Source organism: Sinocyclocheilus anshuiensis, unplaced genomic scaffold (genome assembly GCF_001515605.1).
Source record: "Sinocyclocheilus anshuiensis isolate Anshui unplaced genomic scaffold, SAMN03320099.WGS_v1.1 scaffold1746, whole genome shotgun sequence".
Taxonomy (NCBI): domain Eukaryota; kingdom Metazoa; phylum Chordata; class Actinopteri; order Cypriniformes; family Cyprinidae; genus Sinocyclocheilus; species Sinocyclocheilus anshuiensis.
In genome coordinates, this window is record NW_015545562.1 from 1,664,784 (window position 1) to 1,670,928 (window position 6,145).

Below are 6,145 nucleotides of genomic sequence, written 5' to 3' on the forward strand. Positions count from 1 at the left end.
TATCTCTTAGCGATAACTTAGACAAATTTAAAATAAATTTATTTTACTTTATTTGAAGTGCAAATTTTGTAGGGCAACTTTCCAATAAAATTTATTTTTGAAAGACTTGACTAATATATTTAGTGCATCCTAGGTCAAATATTTAGATACACTCTATAGCAGAGACTGGCCACTTGTATTACTAGTTAGAAACTCCCACTTTAAAAAAAAGAGCCAAATGACCGTTTTGATGACCTTGGCTGCATCCAAAATTGCATAATTTCCTACTATTTAGTAGGTGAAAAACAGTATGTGCCAAAAATGTATGTTTGAATTCACAGTATTCATAAAAGAGTAGGCAAAAAGTACCCGGATGACCTACTACTTCTGGTGTAGTAGGTCCAGTGTTGTTTTGGACCATTCTGACCTTGATTATATGAACAAAAATGTCTTATTTTGTGTTCCACGGGAGAAAAATAAGTCACACAGATTTGGGTGAACTAACCCTTTAAAATTTACTGTGGTACAATGCATACTATTCTTTCCCCTCTCTCTTTTGCATATGGGTTAAATCTACACGACTACTTTAAAAGTGAGTTCGGAAACACGGTTAACGTGTGTCGATTTATGTGTTGAGGGAGAGAACAGAGTCATCTCTGTTAAAATACATCAGGGGCGTTGAGATCTCTCTCCTGCTGTCCATAAAGCCTACCGCTCAGATTGTAAAATGGCCTTTCACGAGATGACACAGGAAGCACTCCCTAGCTGAGGCTCAGCCGTTCCCCACCGACCACAAATCACTGCGCACCATTCAGCTGCTCTGACAAACCCTCTCTGGGTCAGAACTGGTACAGTAACAGCTGGTTTTGAATTTAAAGGTGCAGTAATATATTCACAGATTTTATGGCTGGTTGAAGATCAGTGATTTGTTGAAATGCAATTGTCTACTGTCTCCGCTGGTGGTCATGGGCTAACAGGTCAGTGCGGTCTCAGAGGAAGTGCACAGCTGACAATCAAATCCAATGTGCAGGTCTGCTTCGGTACATGTGTCTCACTCTGTCAGGACTTCACATGCTAATCAAAAACATGTTTAATTTCAGTCTATTTATGACCTGAGGAAACATGTTGTAGGGCACAGCATGAAAGGCCTTTTTTGCCTTTTACTGTCCTCTGTGGAAGTGACTGTTGCTGCAAACCTTGTTATTGGTTTCTAAGTGGATATCTTTTGACTTTTTGAATTTAGATATAAGATGCTGTTGGTGAAAACATTTTATTGGTTCTAGATTTGATTTATAGATTCCTGCCTTTTTAAAATAATTTCAGGTAGCCTATTCCCAATTTTGCTTTGCAGATATGCTCCATTTAGAATATTTATTTACTTTTTTCTAGAATCGACTATGATTCAGATTTCAGGTTTATAGACAGGTTTATTGAAATTAAATGTAATGTTCAAAGACACGAGTCGCCTTGATCAATCAGTAATTATGATCATTCATCTGCAGTTTTTTTATTTGAGTATTTTAAATAAACGCCGTTTGGTTGTTAAAGACATGTAGTTTTTAAACGATTCCGAGTCATTGATTCATAGACTCACTCAAAAAGCCACTGGTGTAGTGATGTAACCTACAGAAAGATGCTGCGTCCCAATGTGCCTACTTATACTACGCCCTTAAAGTATGTACTCTTTTGGTGAAGAAAAAGTACACACTTTTGAGTGTGTAGTAGAAGAGTAGGCAAGCTTTGGGACATACAATCACGTCACACAATTGCGTCTTTAAAGGACCACTCTGTCGCACCACGTCACTGTAAACTGGCCTGTCAATCACAGCCATCTTGTCACAGTTAACATCCTCCACATTTCATTTCATTTAACTTCCTACCGTAGGAGAGAAAAGAAGTAGCTCGTTGATCTGCCAGTCGCGGGTCTTTCATGCGGAGAACTCTGCTCATATTTTCTGCATAATGATGCATTTGAAAGTTAACGACAAAATGGATCTTTATAAAAGTTCACATTGCTGTTGCAGATGAAATATAACACGGATAACAATAAATAAATATGTTTTACCAGGTTAAATGTTTATTATTAGTACCTCAACCCCCTTTTTGTAACCCTCTCTACCTAACCGTCGATCATCGCGATCGACGGGTTGGCGACCACTGCATTAGAGTGTGCACGGATACACACTTCAAAAATCGACCTGAAATAGTAGACCATCCGGGGACTTTTGGCATACTCATTTCAACATACTATGCTTTGAGACACACTTATTATAATCTCACCTACTATTTAGGATGGATAGTATGAACATTGGGACGCAGGGAGAGTCTTTTTGGTGAACATGTTTAAAAGATTCATTTCAATGGGCTGAATCAAAATAATGGTAATGGACACAGTTATTCGACTCCCTCGTGTCGTTACTATTAACGTGGGCTATTTATCGATACTCGAAACCACGATCAGCAATGCAGCGATTGGCTGGCGGCAAGACAGCAACGTAATGACATCATTAAAAGGGGCTATGTATCGATACTCGAAACCACGATCAGCAATGCAGCGATTGGCTGGCGGAAAGACAGCAACGTAATGACATCTTATAATTAAAAAAGACACCTGACGAAAAACTTGACAAATTTTTGGACTTTTATAAGGAAACAGCCAAGCGAACAAAACTACATAAATGTTTTAATAGATAAATGAAATGTGCACTGTTTTTATTTTATTTAAATTTTTTACATGATTCCCAATTATTTATATTCACGATTTCTTATAAAAGTCCCCCAAAAAAAGTTTTTCTTCAGGTGTCTTTTTTAATTATATGATGTCATTACTTTGCTGTCTTGCGCGCAATTATCTCAAATAACTCAATCCAGCCATACTAATCATCAACAACAGGTGCTTTCGAAGAACCGAATTAGCCGGATCCTGATTAGCGCGATGATATCATCTTGGATGTGACATTTCTTCTCGGATAAAATAAGCGACATACGAAGAACGGGCCTCTGATATCGTGTGATATAACGTTAATTATGTTTTATTTGTTAATCTTTGTTGCCATCATGGATTATGGCTTGTTTTCTTTAATTTATGGCTCGAGACTGAAGAAAACACGACAACGTCACCGGTAAATTGATGTTCGTTTATTTTTCTTTATGGGAATATTCAATATTTGACAATTGAACTGCTTTAGAAATAACAAACTCTGAATAGTAGTGCACTGACTACTAGTGAGATCCAGCTGATTAAGACAGGGCCTGGCATAGTCATATCACGCATGTCAGGCCCTTCAGTCGATCCCCCAGAGTGGAACTAACCTTAGGAGTACTAAGTTAAATACACAAAGTTTTCAACAAGCAGTGAAGATGTCTCGTTTTACTGTTCTGAGAAGATGATGTTTGTGCTTTTTCATCGTCGTTGCCCGTTTTTATATGATTTTCCCAGTGATGCCTATGTGAGGCAGATTTCATGTCAGAGGCACAGAGGTCAGCGCTGCACTAGACCTACATGACAGATCATTTCCTGCGACTGAGTGAATACGAACATTTTTAGTCATCACTCTCTGTCTGCACTACATCTCTGAGTGTTTCATATCAACTTTTCTTTTTTTTCTTCAATTTTCAGCTAATGCTGTTTTTGTTGTGCACTCATTCCTTGCAGCTTTGTGTGGAATGGATGGCTGTTTGTTTGGAAGTTAATTTCATGTATACATTGTACAGTACAGTGTGAAAATATCACTTGCACTTACCAAGTGTTCATGAAATATGTCTTACATCAGTATCTATAAACCACCCCCATACCCATATACAGTATAATGCCCTATTTGAGGGAGGGACAGCCATTTGGAGTGGTGCCAGAAACCAAAGTGGATGTTGTGGAGTGCAGTCGTTAAATCCCATAATGCACAGTAACAATGATTTTACAGCCGATGTACATTCAATGGCTAGTGAATACCCATAATGCACCGTAATAGTCGGGTGACAGTAAATGCCGTTCACAATGGAATCATACAGATGTAGGTTACTTTTTTTTAATTTTAGTTTAGTACAACTTAAGTTCTATAAAAGATATCAATTTAATTTTGTTACTACTAGAATTTGACAGTTAGCTAAGTGTCAGATGATTATTAAACAGTAAGCACAAACTACTCAAGTCTCCAAATTCACTCACTTGTTTTCATTCACTCCCTATAGAGGACTGGAGAGGAATAATGTATAGAATAGTATATGGGGGTGATTTTGGATACAGCCCTTGTTTGCAATTGCATATTAAGTGTACTACTTGTATATCCATATATAAATTATGCCTGTGTAGGTCTTAGAAACCATTGCCACTAATTTGCTTTATAAATAAAGTTGTGCTCTGATGCAGTTGTAGTATGCAATGCATTTTGGGATACAGTGTCCTATAGTTTGCAGTATACTGCACATTTTTGTCAAATGTAAAATGTTTAGTTGTTCCAAGTTTACAGAAAATATTTGTGCCTTCTCTTTAACTGATGAATTGATGAGATGATCGAACAGATCAAAACATCAATGATGAGTGATGAGCTGTTTTCTCATAAGCGCCACCAACTGCTGTCATCCGATGCAAAGTCCAGTGACTTGATTAAACCAAACTCCATGGCCAGTCCTGAAGGTGAGAGGTCACTGGTATTATGGGACCTCTCTGCAACCTTTTGGGACAGGAATGTCAGTGACCACAAAAGACTGCTTTGGCCAGATGATCAATGAAGTCCAAATGCAATCCGTTAAGGTCAGGGTTGAAATCCCCAAAATGATACTGTAGTGGATCCAGGTCAGAGGTGCTCTCTACTCAGTCATGTGTGAAGTTTTGAGAGTCCCATTTCGTTCTGTTTAGTCACATTACAAAGAGATCTGCTGGCTTGCGTCACACACCGAAAACAAAAGACCCTGACGAGGTGATCTAAGACTGATGACCCTATCAGGATTTATTTTGCGTCAATGTCTGGCTGACTGTATGTTATGCATTATGTTTAGCTCACCTGCTATTTAACTTCTGTTATACTGATAAGCACCGGTTATGTTCAGTGTTGGGAAAAATTCCTTTTAAAAGTAATGCTTTACAATATTGGGTTACTTCATAAAAATTAACTAATTGCGATTTATAGTTACTTTTTATGGGAAATAATGCATTGCGTTACTTTTTGTCACCTGAGCTGGGCTTGACTATTTATTTTTTAATAAAGCCTTGGTCTCGAGGAAGTGCTTCTGCTTCTGCACCTCACTCCCAATTTCTCTCAACACTGAGACATCAGGGAATAAATGGGGAAACAAAGTAACTTGCGTTAATTATTTGAAAAAGTAACTTGGATATTTTCTTTAAATTTAAAAGTAATAAATTACTTAAGTTACTTGGAAAAATTAATCTGATTATGCAACTCATGTTACTTGAAATGCATTACCCTCAAAACTGGTTATTTTCTTAAAGGGATAGTTCAACCAAAAATGAAACTCGCCATTTTCTCATCCTTTATTTTGAACCACATTTTTGGTTAGCTATCCTTTAAAAGAGGGCATTTAGTATAGTAAAGCTTATGGTTGTATGTGAGTTTTGCAGTAGCAGAGCTACAGCAGGTGGTCACCAGTCAGGTCAGACAGATGTCCTCTGGCCTGTGGAGGTCATAGTGAACAGACTGAGCTGCGACCTTCGGTGTGCTGAGAAAGCGAAATTCTAGCGCAGTCTCTATCCTCATTGATCGGCCACACTTTAGCACGCATTAGGTTGCACACACACAACAGCATGCTCTAATGAAATCAATCTGCTGTGGAAATGCCTCACCCGGGTACCGGAGACAGGAGGAAGATTTATAAACCTGTTACTGTACCATCAACATCTATCATTTGGGATTTTCATATATAGTTCTATATACTCAGTCAGCGTAGATAAATGTGTGTGATTTTTTTGAATGAGGAAGAGTTCACATCCTATAGGAAGGGAAAAAGCATTAAAGGAGTAGTTCACCTAAAAAGGAAATATGCTGAAAATGTACTCTCCCTCAGGCCATCCAAGATGTGGTTTAGTTTGTTTCTTCATCGGACAGATTTGGTGAACTGTTCCTTGAAGAGTAAAGTGGGAGCGCATGGGAATGTTCAGAAGAGCATACAACTCATAATAATCTCCCCCCCCCCCCCCACCACCCACATATTG

General features: G+C 38.2%; 1 long non-coding RNA gene across 1 annotated transcript in view; it reads left to right on the plus strand.

Moving 5' to 3' along the window:
• Positions 1-2,893: 2,893 nt before the first annotated feature.
• Positions 2,894-6,145, plus strand: part of LOC107698342 (uncharacterized) — a 5,975-nt gene continuing 2,723 nt past the window's right edge. The window contains exon 1 of the long non-coding RNA XR_001635337.1: positions 2,894-3,101. This is a non-coding gene — a long non-coding RNA (uncharacterized LOC107698342). The remainder of the gene's footprint in view (positions 3,102-6,145) is intronic.